Source organism: Hypanus sabinus, chromosome 18, assembly GCF_030144855.1.
Source record: "Hypanus sabinus isolate sHypSab1 chromosome 18, sHypSab1.hap1, whole genome shotgun sequence".
In the NCBI taxonomy this organism is placed as follows: Eukaryota; Metazoa; Chordata; class Chondrichthyes; order Myliobatiformes; family Dasyatidae; genus Hypanus; species Hypanus sabinus.
The window spans coordinates 52,624,191-52,641,716 of record NC_082723.1 but is presented as its reverse complement, the minus strand read 5'-3'; positions in this window follow the sequence as shown (position 1 = coordinate 52,641,716).

Sequence of the window (17,526 nt, the reverse complement as noted above, 5' to 3'; positions counted from 1 at the left end):
ACAAAGCCCCAGGCAGTCCTTCCAGGTGAGGCAACTCTTCACCTGCAAATCTGCTGGTGTCACCAATTGTGTCCAGTGCTCCCAATGCGTCCTCCTCTACATTGGTGAGATCCATCGTAAATTGGGGGACAGCTTCGTTGAGCACCTCTGTACCATCTGTGAGAAGTGGGTCTTCCCAGTGGCCAAACATTTTAATTCTGATTCCCATTCCTGTTCCAACACTTCGGTCCATTTCCTTGTCTTGTACCAAGATGAGGCCACCCTAAGGGTGGAGGAGCTACACCTTATATTCAGTTGTGGTACCCTCCAACTTGATGGCAATTTCTTCTTCCAGGAAATAAAATCACCCCCCCCCCCACCACCCCATCTCCTCTTCCTCTGTTCCCCACTCCGATCTTTAATCTCTTCTTACCTGCCTATTACTTCCCCCTGGGTCCCCTCCACATTCCCTTTCTCCTATTGTCCACTCTCCTCTCCTATCAGATTCCTTCTTCTCCAGCCCTTGGGCTTTCTCGCCCACCTGGCTTCACCATCTTCTAGCCTCCTCCTCCTCCCCCCATCTTTTTATTATGGCATTTTCCCCCATCCTCCTCAATCCTGAAGATGGGTCTTGGCCCAAATCGTTGACAGCTTATTCATTTCCATTGATGCCGCCTTACCTGCTGAGTTCCCAGCATTCTGCATGTGTTACCTTGGATTTCCAGCATGTGTAGTCTTTCTGAAGTTTACGATTGATACAGGACACAGAAGTAGAATGGTACAGCACAGGAACAGGCCCCTTGGCTCATAATGTGTGCATTGAACTAGATGCCAAACTAAGCTAAATCTCTTCATGAGAGGTCATCTCTAGGTGAGAGTAAGCGTTCAGCATGGACTAGAAGGGCCGAGATGGCCTGTTTCCGTGCTGTAATTGTTATATGGTTATATGGTTGTATTTTGCTTCATTTCACTGCAGATTTATCTAACGCCCTTCTTAAATGCCACCATCACATCTACTTCCACTACTACCCCTGGCAGTCTATTCCAGGCACATATCACACTCAGCGTAATAAAATTTGCCCTGCATATCACCTTAAATGCCTGCTCTGGACTAGTTAACAGTTCTACCCTGGTAAAAAGATTCTGAATGTCAACATCAAACGAGAGCTGCCCGAGGAAGTTGAGTTACTGGTACAATCACAATGTTTAAAAGACATTTGGCCAGGTACAGGAAAGACCATAAGATATTGGAGCAGAATTAGGCCAATTGGCTTGTTGAGTCTGCTCCACCATTCCATCATGGTTGATTTATTATCCATGTCAACCCCATTCTCCTGCCTTCGACCATAAGACCTTAAGAAATAGGACCATTATTAGGCCATTCAGCCCATCGAGTCTGCTCTGCCATTTCATTGTGGCTGTTTCTGGATCCCACTCAACCCCTTAAACCTGACAACTCACCATTTAAGGCTTTATAAGGCACTGGCGAGGCCTCACCTTGAGTATTATGAACAGTTCTGGGCTCCTCATCTTAGAAAAGATGTGCTGGTGTTGGAGAGGGTCCGGAGGAGGTTCACACGGATGATTCCAGGAATGAAAGGGTTATCATACGAGGAGTGTTTGATGGCTCTGGGTCTGTACTCACTGGAATTCAGAAGGATGAGGGGGCTCATTGAAACCTTTTGAATGTTGAAAGGCCGAGACAAAGCAGATGTAGAAAGGATGTTTCCTGTAGTGGGATAGTCTAGGACAAGAAGGCACAGCCTTAGGATAGAGGGGTGCCCTTTCGAAAAAGAGATGCAGAGAAATTTTTTTAGACAAAGGGTGGTGAACTTGTGGAATTTGTTGCCACATGCAGCTGTGGAAGCCAGGTCGTTGGGTGTATTCAAGGCAGAGATTGATAGATTCTTGATTGGACATGGCATCAAAGGTTATGGGGTAAAGGCCGGGAACTGGGGTTGAGGAGGAGAGAAAAAAGAAAGGATCAGCCACGATTGAATGGTGGAGCAGACTCGATGGGCCAGATGGCCTAACTCTGCTCCTATGTCTTATGGTCTTATAGCCATATCCTTTGATGCCCTGACTGATCAGGAATCGATCAACTTCTACCTTAAATATACCCATGGACTTGGCATCCACCACAGTCTGTGGCAGAGCATTCTACAGGTTCACTACTCTTTAGCTAAAAAAAACTCCTTACCTCTGTTCTACAAGGTTGCCTCACAATTTGAAGCTGTGCCTATTTCTAGTCCTTTTTTTCATAACCTTTGACACCCTTACTAGTCAAGAACCCGTCATCCTCTGCTTTAAATATACCCAATGAATTGGCTACCACAGCTGCCTGTGGCAACAAATTCCATAGATTCACCACCCTCTGGCTAAAGAAAGTCCTCCTCATCTCTGTTCTAAAGGGATGTCCCAGTATTCTGAGGCTGTTCCCTCTGGTTGTAGACTACCCCACTATAAGAAACATCCTTGCTAGGTTCACACTATCTAGTCATTTCGATATTCAATAGGTTTCAATGAGATTCCTCCCTCGTTCTTCTAAACTTCAGCGAGTACATGTTCTCAGCTATCAAAAGCTCCTCATATATTAACATTCTCATTCCTGGGATCATTTCCCTCTGGACCCTCTTCCATGCCAGCTCATCCTTTTGTAGCCCAAAACTGATCACAATATTCTAATGCATTCTGGCCAATGCCTTATATGCCTTCAGGTATACATCCTTGCTTTTATCTTCTAGTTCTCTCGAAATGAATGCCAACATTGCATTTGCCTTCCCTACTAATGACTTAACCTACAAGTTAACCTCTGGGGAATCCTGCACAGGGATTCCGAAGACCTTTTGTATCTTCCTGCTTCTTCACCACTACCTGCCCCTCCACCTATCTCTGTATCATCCACAAATCTGACCACAAAGCCATCAATTTCATCATCAAGATCATTGACATATAGTATAACTTGAAAAGAAGAAGTCCCGACTCCGACCCTTGTGTTCCCACTCCTTTTTCCTGCCAGTCAGCCAATCTTCTATACATGCTAATATCATGGGCTCTTACCTTGTTTAGCAGCCTCATGTGTAGCTCCTTGTCACAGGCCTTCTGAAAATCCAAGTAAAAACATCCACTGACTCTCATTTGTCTATCATGCCTTAATTTTCTTAAATAATTCCAGTAAGTCGGTCAGGCAAAATTTCACCTTAAGGAAACCCTGCTGACTTTGGCCTATTTAATAATGTGCCTTCAAGTACTCTGTAACCTCATCCTTAATAATGGTCTTCAACATCTTACCAACTACTGAACCCAGATTAACTGTCTTATAATTTCCTGTCTTTTGTCTTTCTCCTTCTTAAAGAGTAGAGTGATATTTGAAATTTTCCAGTCCTCCGGGACTGTTCCAGAATCTAATGATTCTTGGAAGATCACTACTAATGCCTCCACAATCTCTTCAGCCAACATTTCTGGAACCCTGGGATATAGTCCATCTTGTCCAGAGGACTTATCCACCTGCAGATTTTTCAGCTTCCCATGCACCTTCTTCTTAGTAACAGTGACTACACTCACTTCTGTCCCCTGGCACTCTTGAATTTCTGGCATATCTCTAGTGTCATCAGTGATGGTATTGGGTTTGCTGATTGCGAAGTTTTAAACACATCTGAAGACTTTAAGCCCTATGATATATAAATAGCCACAACTACTCTCATAAAGGGGAATTATACTGTAACTTCTCAATCTTCAAAGATTTGATTACTTCTCTGTTTACTCTCCATGTTGAGTTTCACTGCCAATACCCACTATTTGAGTGGTAGGTTCTATCTCCCTACCAAGGAGAAGATACTTCTAGATAACATAGTTTAAAACACAGTTCATTTATTTTCAGTGATACCTTCTTTAAAAACATTTAAAGCTCAGAGGATTTATATCCTAAACATTTCCAAATTACAAAACATTTCTAAAACACGAAGCATTTCTCAAACACAAAGGATAAAACAAAAAACATTAAGAACAAAGGATTCCCAAAACACAGGCACAACTCCTACAAACTAAAAAGACATAACGTGATGCAGATACGGAATCATCTGTTGCAGAAACCGAAGCTGGAGGAATAGATTCTAGTTCTTCCATGTATCTTTCATAGCTTCTTGATGACCCTTATTCCATTCCTAATAAGCTTGAACATCCACATTCACATTCTTTTCGCCCACTTGGTTGACTTCACAATCATGTAATTTATCTTCAGATATCCTTTTAGCACAAACAGTATCAAAACGTCTTTTGGAGGTATAGATCTTAGTTAGCTATCATTAATACTGTAAAGCTAATTTCTGAGTACATGAACCTCTCAACTATGTTCACTATGTTATTGATATGTTACATGATATTATCCATCTGTTCTGCAAGCTTCCTTGAACTAAGCAACTTCAGAGTCAGCTTCTCTGTTTGAAGCAACCCTTTTTCTTATATTCTACTCTTAAGCAATAACAAAGCGGGGTAGTAACTCTTTATGGACAGAGCATCTTCAAAACTTAAAGTTCTTTTGCAATGTTGTTCTATAGAGAGTCCTTTTTTAACCTGGAGATGATTTGTCTTTATTATTAAAGAACTGAAGAATGACTTCCTTTTATGACCAGAAGTCAAGCAACTGTTAGTTAGAAGTTTACTTACATTTGTTCTGGAGCTTACAAGAAAGAGTTGCTTGTTTAGGAAGCAAGCTGAGCAAAAAAAAACCCAGTAAAGATAAAGAGATTAACGGGCCAATAAGTGAATATTCATCACACCTCCAAAGTTCCAAAGCACAAAATACCTATTGGGGTTATTCGTCATTTTTTCATCACCCATTACTACCTCTCCAGCATCATTTTTCAGCAGTCCAATATCAATTATTGCCTCTTTTTTTTATTCTTTATATGTCTGAAAAAAAACTTTTGGCAACCTTTTTTAATTTATTGAATAGTTTACCTTCATATTTCATCTTTTCTTTCCTTATTGCTTTTTAGTTGTTTCTAAAAATCTTCCCAATCCTCTAGTTTTCCACAAATTTTAGCATAATTATAAGCCCCCTCTTTTGATTTTATGCTGTCTTTGACTTCCCTTGTCAGCCATGGTTGCCTCATCCTCCATTTAGAATACTTCTTCTTTGGGATGAATCTATCCTGTGCCCTCTGAATTGCTTCTATAAGCTCTGGATTTGCTGCTCTGCTGTCATCTTTGCTAGGGACCCCTTCCAATCAACTTCGGCTGCTCCTCTCTCATACCTCTGTAATTCCCCTTGCCTCACATCTCCTGTTACATCTTTCTCTCAAACTGCATGGTGAATTCTATCATATTATGACAGAATAAGATAGAAATGGCCTTGAGGAATTTGAGACAAATGCATGGAAATGGGACAAGCTTAGATAGACATCCTGTTTGGTAGGGATGAATTTGGACTGAATAATGAATCTAAACACAGGGATAAATCCTTGATATTTATTATGCAAGCATTTGTTTTGATAAATGAGACATACCGTCCTGTTGAATTTGCTCTGCAATGCCCAAAGAGAGAGAGACAGGCAAAAGCCAATGAGCATGTAGGGGCAGTTTGGCTTAATGAAGTGTCTGTTGCTTTGATGTCACTTTGTTCAAGTGTGGCCCCAAATGTCCTTTCTTGAAGATTTCAGTGATCCTATGTCATTATTCTGTAGAAGAGCAGGTGATTTTCCCTAATATTCTCATCAATAGTTATCCTTCTTATATCAGAGCACTTATCTGAGCAAGTCCATCATTCCACCCTACCCATGAAGGAGCTATCCAGTAATGACTTCTCCTTTGCCAGTCTATTCTCCCTTCAAACTATTCATTCCCTTTAGAACTTTGGATTATATCTGCACTACCATCCTTTGAGGCACTGATTGTAACAACTTGTTTATTATAACTGGAAATCAAAATTACTGCAGATGCTGAAAATCTGAAACAAAATCAGAAAACAGCGGAAACACTGAATAGGTCAGACCACATCCGTGAAAGAGAATATCTAATGTTTCACATATCAGACCATTTGAAATATCGCGGAATAGCAGTACAGGTAGTTCGAGTTGGCTATTCAGAAGTTTGATTGATTGCCGAGCTTGGCAAAATGCTTGCGGGTGTTTTGGCTCCAATCAAGAAGCCATCTTCAGTGCACAGTTAAGGGTGTTGTCTGCTCAGAATGCTGGCTTATATACTCCTCCAGGTCAATAAAAAATATTCATTAGACATCTTGATCTGGTTGGCTGGTTCAAAACACTGTGAAAAGTTTAGCAGTAGAACATTCTGATTGACTAGCTTCCATTGAAAGTGTTTGCTTCACTGTCCAGATCCCAAGATTATTGGCAGTTCATTGATGTTGACATTGTTGTTTCTCTTTTCTCACTTTAACTGGATGACAGCCAGAGTGTTGACTCAAGCAAGAACAAGAAAAGAACGATAATTTCTCCAAGCATGGTTCACTACCAAGGATCCATCAACAAACACATGGACATAGAACCAGAATAGGAACACTTATAGAGAAAAGAGAAACAATGACGTCAACAATAAATGAATCAGGAAGGGCAGGCAGATGATAGGACAAAATTGCAACCAGCAGGGTGAGTATCAGTGCATTAGGATGCAGAATCAAAAAGAGTAGCAAATACAGTACTCAAAGTGTATCAATGCACGGAGTATAATATATAAGGTGGATGATATTGTTGCACTTTTACAGATTGTCTGGTATGATGTGGCCATCACTGAATCGTGCCTAAGGGATGGTTGTAGCTGGGAGCTGAATGTCCAAGGTTACACATTGCATCAGGAGCTTAGGAAGGTAGGCAGAGGGGGGTGGCGTGGTCCTGCTGGTAAAGAATAACATCACATCATTAGAAAGATGTGACATAGGATCAAAAGATGTTGAATCGTTGTGGGTTGAGTCAAGAAACTGCAAGGGTAAAAAGACCCTGATGTCAGTTATATACAAGCCTTCAAACAGTAGTGGGGATGTGGAGTACAGATTACAATGGAACATAGCAAAGGCGTGTCAAAAGGGCAATTAATGATAGTCAAAGGAGATTTTAACATGTAGGTTGATTGGGAAAATCAGGTTGGAAATGGATCCCAAGAGAGTGAATTTGTTGAATGCCTACAAGATGGCTTTTTAGAACCAATTTGTCATTGAGCCATTGAGCCAACTAGGGGATCAGCTATACTGGATTACATGTTATGTAATGAACATACATAACGTTATTAGTGATTGGGGAGCTTAAGATAAAGGAACCCTTAGGAGTCAGTGATCACAATATGGTTAAGTCCAACATGAAATTTGATAGGGAAAAAGTAAAATCTGATATAGCAGTATTTCAGTGGAGTAAAGGAAATGACAGTGGTATGAGAGAGGAATTGACCAAAGTAAATTGGAAGGAGATGCCGGCAGGGATGACAGCAGAGCAATGGCTTGAGTTTCTGGGAAGAAAGAAAAAGGTGCAGGATAGATGTATTCCAAAAACAGAGCAATTCTTAAATGGCAAAATAGTACAACCATGACTGACCAGGAAGGTCAAAGCTAATAAATGCAAAAGAGGGGGCATACAACAAAGCAAAAATTAATGGGAAGATAAAGAATTGGGGAGCTTTTAAAAACCTGCAGAAAGCAACTAAGAGATTCATTAGGAGAGAAAAGATGAAATACAAAAGCAAGCTAGCAAACAATATCAAAGTGGATAGAAAAAGCTTTTCCGAGTATATAACAAATAAAAGAGAGGCGAGAGTGGATACAGGGACGCTTGAAAATGAGGCTGGAGAAATAACAAACGGGGGCAAGGAGATGGCGGATGAACTAAATGAGTATTTTGCATATGTCTTCACTGTGGAAGTCACTCACAGTGTGCCAGATGTTGAAAGGTGTGAGGGAAGAGAATTCCGTACAGTTACTATTACAAGGGAGAAAATGCTCAGATAGCTGAAAGACCTAAAGTTGCCTAAGTCACCTGGACCAGATGAACTGCACCCTAGGGTTCTGAAACAGATAGTGGTAGAGCTTGTGAAGTCATTAGTGATGATCTTTCAAGAATCATTAGACTGTGGCATGGTTCTGGAAGACGGGAAATTGCAAACGACATCCCACTCTTTAAGAAAGGAGGGAGGCAGTAGAAAGGAAATTATAGACCAGTTAGCCTGAACTCAGTGGTTTGGGAAGATGTTGGAGTCAATTGTTAAGAATGAGGTTATGGAGTGCTTGGTGACATTGGACAAGATAGGACAAAGTTCTATCCTTAAGGGAAAATCTTGCCTGACGAACTTGTTGGAATTCTTAAGGAGATTGCAAGTAAGATAAATAAGGGAGATGCAGAGGCTGCTTACCAAGTTAAGAGCCCATGGTATTACAGGAAAGTTACTAACATGGTTGGAGCATTGGCTGATTGGTAAGGGGCAGCGAGAGGGATTAAAAGGATCCTTTTCTGGTTGGCTGCCAGTGGCTCGTGGTGTTCTGCAGGGGTCAGTGTTGGAGCCGCTTCTTGTTATGCTGTTTGTCAGTGATTTAGATGATGGAATAGATAGCTTTGTTGCCAAGTTTGCAGATGATACGAAGATTGGTGGAGGGACAGATAGTGTTGAGGAAACAGGTAGGCTGCAGAAGTACTTAGACAGATTAGGAGAATGGGCAAGGAAGTGGCAAATGAAATACGATGTTAGAAAATGCATGGTCATGCACTTCGGTAGAAGAAATAAATACGCAGACTATTTTCTAAATGGGGAGAAAATCTAAAAATCTGAGATGTAAAGGGATTTGGGAGTCCTTGTGCAGAACACCTTAAAGGTGAACTTGCAGGTTGAGTCAGTGGTGTGACAGGCGAATGTAATGTTAGCATTCATTTCAAGAGGTCTAGAATATATGAGAAGGATGAGATACTCAGGCTTTATGAGGCACTGGTGAGGCCTCACATTGAGTACTGTGAACAGTTCTGGGCTCCTTATCTAAGAAAAGATGTGCTAATATTGAAGAGTGTTCAGAGGAGGTTCACAAGGGTGATTCTGGGAATGAAAGGTTTATCATATGAGAAACGTTTAATGGCTCTGAGCCTGTATTCACTGGAAGGATGAGGAAAGATCTCATTGAAACCTTTTGAATGTTGAAAAGCCTAGACAGAGTAGATATGGAATGGATGTTCCCCATGGAAATTCTATGACAAGAGAGCACATCTCAGGATAGAGGAGCATCCATTGAAAACAGAGACGCGGAGAATTTCTTCAGCAAGAGGGTGGTGAATTTGTGGAAATTGTTATCACATGGAGCTGTGGTGGGTGTATTTAAAATGGAGATTGATAAGTTCTTGATTGAACACGGCATCAAAGGTTCCAGGAAAGGTCCAGGGAGTGGAGTTGAGAAGAGGAAAAAGGGTCAACCATGATTGAATGGCAGACCAGACTTGATGGGCCAAGTGCCTAATTCCACTCCTATGCCTTATGGTCCTACATCAGATTGTTTCTGTTAATCTTGGAGACAGAACGCATCCATCACTGTCTTCACTGAAGTGTTACTTCTGACTTCAGTCATGGTTTAAGTCAAAACTTCAACTATGGTAAATCTCATGTCTGATCCTCCTCAGAATCTCCCTTCTACTTTACGTTGAATCTCTCACCTAATCTCTTCAGATTTTTTTCTGGAACTTCTAATTGCCATCAACTCTCTGTTGTTGCACTTTCTCCTCTTCAACCTGCCCAATGGTCTCAGCGTACAAAGCTGAACACCTTCCCTTTATAGCACGTTTAATGATGCTTCTTTTGTTTCAATTGCCTCTCTGCCCCTTCCCTTAGAGAATTAACTGAGCTGGACTCAGACAGATCCTGGTCATCTGTGAAAAAGTATTTCTGTAGAGGGTAGGGAATTGATCCTTAGCACAGAAGTAAATGTGCAGGTGAATAGTTCAAAGTAAATCTGTACTGTACTGTATTCCATAGTCTGTTCCTTTAAGAACTCTTTTACCTTCAACCTCTCAGCCTCTCTGTTTGAAGCTGGGTGGTATAGAGACTTGTGAAGTGATATATGATCCAATTCCATCTCACAAATTGTTTGAATTGAAATAACTGGAGCATTACCTGACATATTCCCCTTACAACAGTGAGAAAACGCACCTGAGCCCTTCTATATTTCACGGACTTTATCTCAACCAGAACTGAGAGGCTGTCCGACCTCTCTCCCCGTAGTCCATTCCATCTGATTGATGTGAACTCGTGGGGCACTTCCACATTTCTGGTGGTGCTTTTTGTGTTTGCCTTATCAAATGGTGCAGTCAAAGTTTGCTCTTTGGGCAGCAGCAACATAGAACAGTTGATGCAAATGTAATCCTGATCGCTGGTGCTTTCTGTGTGGAAATCTCACATTCTCACCTTAACCATATAACAATCACAGCACGGAAACAGGCCAGCTCGGCCCTCCTAGTCCGTGCCGAACTCTTAATCTCACCTAGTCCCACCTACCCGCACTCAGCCCATAACCCTCCACTCCTTTCCTGTCCATATACCTATCCAATTTTACCTTAAATGACACAACTGAACTGGCCTCTACTACTTCTACAGGAAGCTCATTCCACACAGCTATCACTCTCTGAGTAAAGAAATACCCCCTCGTGTTTCCCTTAAACTTTTGCCCCCTAACTCTCAAATCATGTCCTCTCGTTTGAATCTCCCCTACTCTCAATGGAAACAGCCTATTCACGTCAACTCTATCTATCCCTCTCAAAATTTTAAATACCTCGATCAAATCCCCCCTCAACCTTCTACGCTCCAATGAATAGAGACCTAACTTGTTCAACCTTTCTCTGTAACTTAAGTGCTGAAACCCAGGTAACATCCTAGTAAATCGTCTCTGCACTCTCTCTAATTTATTGATATCTTTCCTATAATTCGGTGACCAGAACTGCACGCAATATTCCAAATTCGGCCTTACCAATGCCTTGTACAATTTTAACATTACATCCCAACTTCTGTACTCAATGCTTTGATTTATAAAGGCCAGCGTTCCAAAAGCCGCCTTCACCACCCTATCTACATGAGACTCCACCTTCAGGGAACTATGCACTGTTATTCCTAGATCTCTCTGTTCCACTGCATTCCTCAATGCCCTACCATTTACCCTGTATGTTCTATTTGGATTATTCCTGCCAAAATGTAGAACCTCACACTTCTCAGCATTAAACCTTGTCTGCATTGGGTTTCCATTGGGCTCTCTGGTATCCTGCCACTTCCCAAAGTGCATCAGCCAGCCTTCCCTTGTTCCCAACTCACAAAAAAGAATGCGACCCACTGTATAATTGTGAATAATTGTGATTATGAAATCAAACATCAAATATCCAAATAGAATATGACAGCAGATGGATCAGCAGGATTGCTTTAAAAACTAACACAAATGTAGATAATGCAAAGTAAACCCTATGAGACAAAGGATGATATTCTTGAGGCAAAAGTGGCGATAGTAAAGGAACAAAGGAATCCAACTTTAAAGCAGGTGTTTGAGTAAGGTTAGGCCCAAAACGTTGATTGTACTCTTTTCCTAGATGCTGCCTGGCCTCCTGAGTTCCTCCACTATTTTGTGTGTGTTGTTTTGAGTATAGTAACCAATTTGGTGGGTTAATTAGCTGCTCTAACTTCCCACAGTGTAGATTAGATTAGCTTTAATTGTCACATGTACATTAAAATATACAGTGAAATGCATCATGTGTGTCAAATCAAATCAGCTGGATTGTGCTGGGCAGACCACAAGTGTCACCATACTTCTGAAGTCAAAAAACATCACCACAACTCACTAACCTTAACTGTACATTTTTGGAATGTGGAAGGGAATGTATAATTTTGTTACAGACATCGGTGGGAATTGAACCCTGATCTGGCAGCTGGCGCTGTAAAGTATGGCACGAAACACTATGCTGCTGTGTAAGGCTATGTGGCAGAATGTGAAGGGAGCTGACACCAGTGTCGGGGAGGATAAAATTGAATTGTGTTGGATCAGTGTGAGTGGATGTTTCCACAGAATCAGGTTTATTATCACTGATTTCTGTCATGAAATGTGTTGTCTTGCAGCCAAGTAGAGTGCAAGACATAAAAAATTCACTATAGTGTACAAAAATAAACAAATAACCAGGTAGTATTCATGGTTCACGGACCGTTCAGATATCTGGTTGCGGAGGGGAAGAAACTGTTCCTAAAATGTTGAGAGTGTGTCTTCAGGCTCCTGTATCTCCTCGCTGGCGGTCATGACCAGAAGAGGGCATGTCCTGGATGTTAAAGGTCCTTAATGATGGATGCTGCCTTCTTGAGGCATCACCTTTAGAAGATATCCTTGGTGGTTGGGAGGGCTTTGTCTGTGCTGGAGCTGGTTGGCTCTACAACACTGTGCAGCATCTTTTCACCTTGCTCATTGGAGACCCCATACCAGGCGGTGATGCACCCAGTCAGAATGCCTTCCACTGTAAGTCGGTAGAAATTTACTGACATACTAATTTCCTCAGACTGTTTATCAAGTACAGCCTTCATCAATATGTTGGGCTCGAAAATGTTGAGGCCCAGGAAGCTGAAGGTGTTCACCCTTTCCGCCACTGACCTCTCAATGAGGAACGGTGTACGTTCTCCTGACTTCACCTTCCTGAAGTCCACGATCAGTCCTTGGCCTTGCTGATGTTGGGTGCAAGGTTGTCGTTGGAACACCACTCAACACGCTGGTCTATCTTCCTCCTGTACGACTCCTCAGTGTCTTCTGAGATTCTGTCAACAACAGTGGTGTCATCGCCAAATTTATAGATGGTATTTGGACTGGGCTTAGCCACAGAGTCATGAGTGTAAAGGAAGTGGAGCAGTGGGCGAAGCATGCATCCTTGAGGTGCGCCTGTGTTAATTAATAGTGAGGAGGATGGATCTATCAGCCTGTGCCAACAAACACAGCTACAAGCTGTTGCTTTCATGTTAGCAATGCTAGTTTTCCAAGCAAAGTTCTGCCATTCTTCTCCATCGTCATCTTTGAGTATAGCTGCCCTCTGGCTTGGTTTGATGCACCCCCAACTTGTGAGAATCCTCTGATGAAAATAGTTTACATTTTCATCCACAAACATGTCTGAATCGCTCCAGCTATACTCAAGCACCTGCTTAAATGTGAGATACTTCTGCTGCTTTGCTCTCTCGGGAAAAATCATCCTCCAACTTGTAGAAGTTATCTTATATTTTCTTCATCTGATTCAGTGTTTTCATAAAACAATCGTGACAATCCATCTGTTGTAATATTCTATTTGGATGTTTGATGTTTGATTCCATAATCACACTGCAGCTGCAGGCTTCATTCTTATATAATATATAAATTAGGAACAGGAGAAGACCCTTTGATCCTTCTCTGCCATTCAATGCCATGGCTGATCTTTTACTTATACTTACTAAGTATAATTTCTATAAGACATAGAAGTAGAAGTAGAATTAGGCCATTCAGGCCAACAAGTCTGGTCTATCATTCCATCATGGCTGATTTATTTTCCCTCTCAACCCTTTCTCCTGTCTTCTCCCTGTAACCTTTGACACCCTTACTAATCACTTACTAATCACCCTTACTAATCTGACTTAAATCTACCCAATTCATTATTGCCCCCCACAGGCATCAGTGGCAATGAATTTCACAGATTCACCACCCTTTGGCTAAAGAAATTCCTCCTTATCTGTTCAAAAGGGCCATCTTTATATTCTGAGGCTGTGCCCTCTGGACCTAGTTCCCCACACTCTCCACGTTCACTCTATCTAGGCCTATCAATATTTGATTGGTTTCAATGAGATTTCTCCCCCCCCCCCCCATTCTTCTAAACTCCAGTGAGTGCAGGCACAGAGCCTTCAAATGCTCCATCCCCACTTTCCAGAAATACAGTGGATTCCAGTGAATTGATCTCTGGGTTACTCAGGGCAGCCATTTATTTGGGACAAATCTTAAAGCACAAAAGCTAATCAATAAAACAGCTGGGATTCTCTTTGTTGATTGAGGACACTATGCCATATAATGGGACAGAAGACTTTTGCTGAACAATTGCTTACTAGTGTCAGACGCATGCACTTGTGTGGCTGTTAAACTCTACACTGTGCTTGGAGTGAACATTTTAAAATACTGTCCGTTGTGTGTGTTTGTGTTCAAAAAGCAGTGATTTCTGTCACCAATAGTTGGCAAGAAATAAGCAGTAAGACAATTCAGATCTCTTTTGCTCACTGCAGTTTTACGCATTCAAGCTTGGAGATGCCAGAAATGGCCGGAAGTGAAAATGAAATCATTTCACTACTTCAACAAGTTAGAAACCACAAATAATTTGAAGGCGTCAATAATCATCTTGAATGTTACAATGAAAATGAAGATTTGGAGGATGCAATTATTGAAAGTCTTGTATGAAGGCAGTCCATTATCTACACTAGGTGTTTGGCTGATTTTCTGCATTTACAGTTAATCACAAGAACACAGCAGTGTTCACGGGATGAATTCCTGGTTCGATAACTATTAGGAATTAAGACAGTTTTATAGCATTGTAGTAGCATAGGAATTTTTCTAATTGGTTCCGTATTTCATTTAAATACATACAGTAATTATTTACATAATTAAATGGTAGTTTCTGTTTTTAATACCTTTTTAACTATTTCCATGAAACTTCGGTTCATTGGGGCAGCTGCTTAATTGAGCCAAAATGTACTGGCCTCAATGTGTCCCAATAAACCAAAATCCAGTGTATATCTATCTCTGTTTCAAATTACCTCAATGACTGAGACTCCACAGCCCTGTGAGTAAAGAATTCCAAAGATTTATATCCCTCTGCGTGAAAACTTTTCTCAAATTCTTAGCCAGGGGAACATCCTCTCGACACCTGTCAAGCTGCTGAGCATGTTACTCATTTCAGTGAGATCTTCTCTCATTCCACAACACTCTGGAGAACAGCCTATTCATTGCCACCATCCCATGGGCTGGGCTTTGCTGCACTCTCTCTCTCTTGCTCCATTATTCCTTTGTAAGAGAAAAAAGCCAGTGTTGTGCACAATACTCTCCAAGGCCCCAACAAATCTGTAATAAAACAACTCTGTTTTATACACAAATTATTCACAAAAAAGATCAACATTTGCCTTCTCAAACATCTGTTACATCTGCATGCTAACTTTCAGGGACTTGGGTACAAGGAACTCAAATCATTTTGTATCTCCTCATTTTCCAATATACTCAGTAGTTCTGATTTTATAACCAATGTGAATGCCCTCACATATTTTTACATTGTACTCAGTCTGCCTATTATTGACTCACTCAACTTGACCAAATCCCTTTGAAAGTTCTTTGCATCCTCAGCACTTCTCACATTCCAACCTAATCCCACTCCAGTGCCCAAGAAGAATGTGGTAACCTGCCTCAACAACTACCATCCTGCAGCACTTCCATCCACTGTGATGAAGTGCCTTGAGAGGATGGTCATGAAGCAAGTAATCTATGACCTGAAGGGTGACTTGGATCCATTTTAGTTCACCTACCATCACAACAGGTTCACAGAAGATGCCATTTCATTGGCTCTTCACTCAGTTCTGGAGTATCTGCCAATGAAGATGCATACATCAGGATTGACTACAGCTCAGCATTCATCCTCTTGAAACTAATCACTAAGCTCGAAGGCCTAAGCCTTGATGTCTCCTTGTGCAACTGGAACCTCGATTTTCTCACTTGCAGACCCCAGTCAGTACAGATGGGCAACAACATCTTCACAATCACCATCAATACAGGTACACTACCAGGCTGTGAGCTTATCCACCTACTCTAGACTTGTGTCTGAGTGGCTATGTACAACTCCAGTGCTGTATTTAACTTTGTTGATGACAGCACTGGTAGCTAAATCAAAGGTGTTGATGAATTGGCACATAGGAGGGAGATTAAAAATCTGGTTGAATAGTACCACAACGACACAAAGTCAGCAAAACCAAAGAGTTGATTATGGACTCTAGGAGGAAAAATCTGGAGGTCCATGAGTGAGTCCTCATTAGGGGATTAGAGAGAGTCTAACTCTAAATTCCTTAGTGTTATCAGATCAGGGGACACTTTATCATATGCAGCAAGGCATATTTCCTTCACAGGGATAAACTTGCAACCATGGTTGATATTTGTGCCTTGGGTTTCTTCAAATATTTCTAGGAGTCCACTTGAATGTGGAAGGGCAATCAAAACTGGTCTGTTTGTGTTTGCAGATAGACCAATTGGAAACTATTTCATTCACTCTCTGAGCCAGCAGCTCCCTTTCCTATACATGTCCATCTCCAAATTGTACCTGTCTCTACCACTTTCTTTGGCAGTGTGTTCCGTATAAGCTCATGTAAATGTTACCCCTCAGGTCCCTTTTAAATCACTCCCCTCTCTCTTTAAACTTACATCATCTAGTTTTGGACTCCTCTGTCCTGGGAAAAAGATATATGGCTATTTACCTCACAATTTTATAAACCTCTCTGAGGTCACCTTTTAGCCTCCTACACTCCAGAGAAAGAAGACCCAGCCTATCCAGCTCCTCCTTATAATTCAGAATCAAAATCAGGTTTATTATCACTGGGGTACAGCATGTTGTGAAACTTGTTATGCAACAACAGTATATTGCAATATATAGTAATAAGAATGAATTACAGTAATAAATAAAGATAGATATAAATATATATGGACCAGCTTGAAAAATGGTGAAAAATGGCAGATGAATTTTAATGCAGACAATTGTGAGATGGTGCATTTTGGAAGGACAAACCAGGGTAGGACTTGCGCAGTGAACAGTAGAGTACATGCGGAGTGTAGTAGAGCACAAGGATATGGGAATACAGATCCTTAATTCCTTGAAAGTAGCATCACAGATACTGTAGATAGAGTTGTAAGGACGCCTTGGCCTTCAGAAATCAGACTATTGAGTACAGGAGTTGGGTATGTTATGTTGAAGATGTACTGCATAAGATATTGGTGAGGCCAAATTTGAAATAACAGGTGCAGTTCTGTTCACCTATCTATAGGAAAGATGTCAATAAGATTGAGAGAGTATAGAGAAAGTTTACAAGGATGTTGCTGTGACTTTAGGACCCGAGTGGCAGGGAATGGTTGAGTAGGTTAGGATTTTATTCCCTGGAGTGTAAGAGAATGAGGGGAGATTTGAGAGAGGCATACAAAATTATGAGGAGAGTAGACTGGGTAAATGTGAGCAGGCTGGTTCCACTGAACTAGAGGTCACAGTTTAAATGTGAAAGGTGAAATTCTGAAGGGGAATCTGAGGGGTAGCTTCTTGACTCAGAGAGTGGTGCGAGTGTGGAATGAGCTACCAGTAGAAGTGGTGGATGCAAGTTTGATTCTAACATTTAAGAGAAGCTTGGTGAAGTACTGGATGGGAGGGGTATAGAGGGATGTGGAAGGCTATGGTCCTGGTGCAGGTCAATGGAGCGAGGCAGAATAACAGTTTGGCATGGACTAGATGGGCCAAAGGGCCTGATTCTGTGCTGTACTGATCTATGACCCTGTGACTCCTTCTGTACCCTGACTATCCTCCTTAT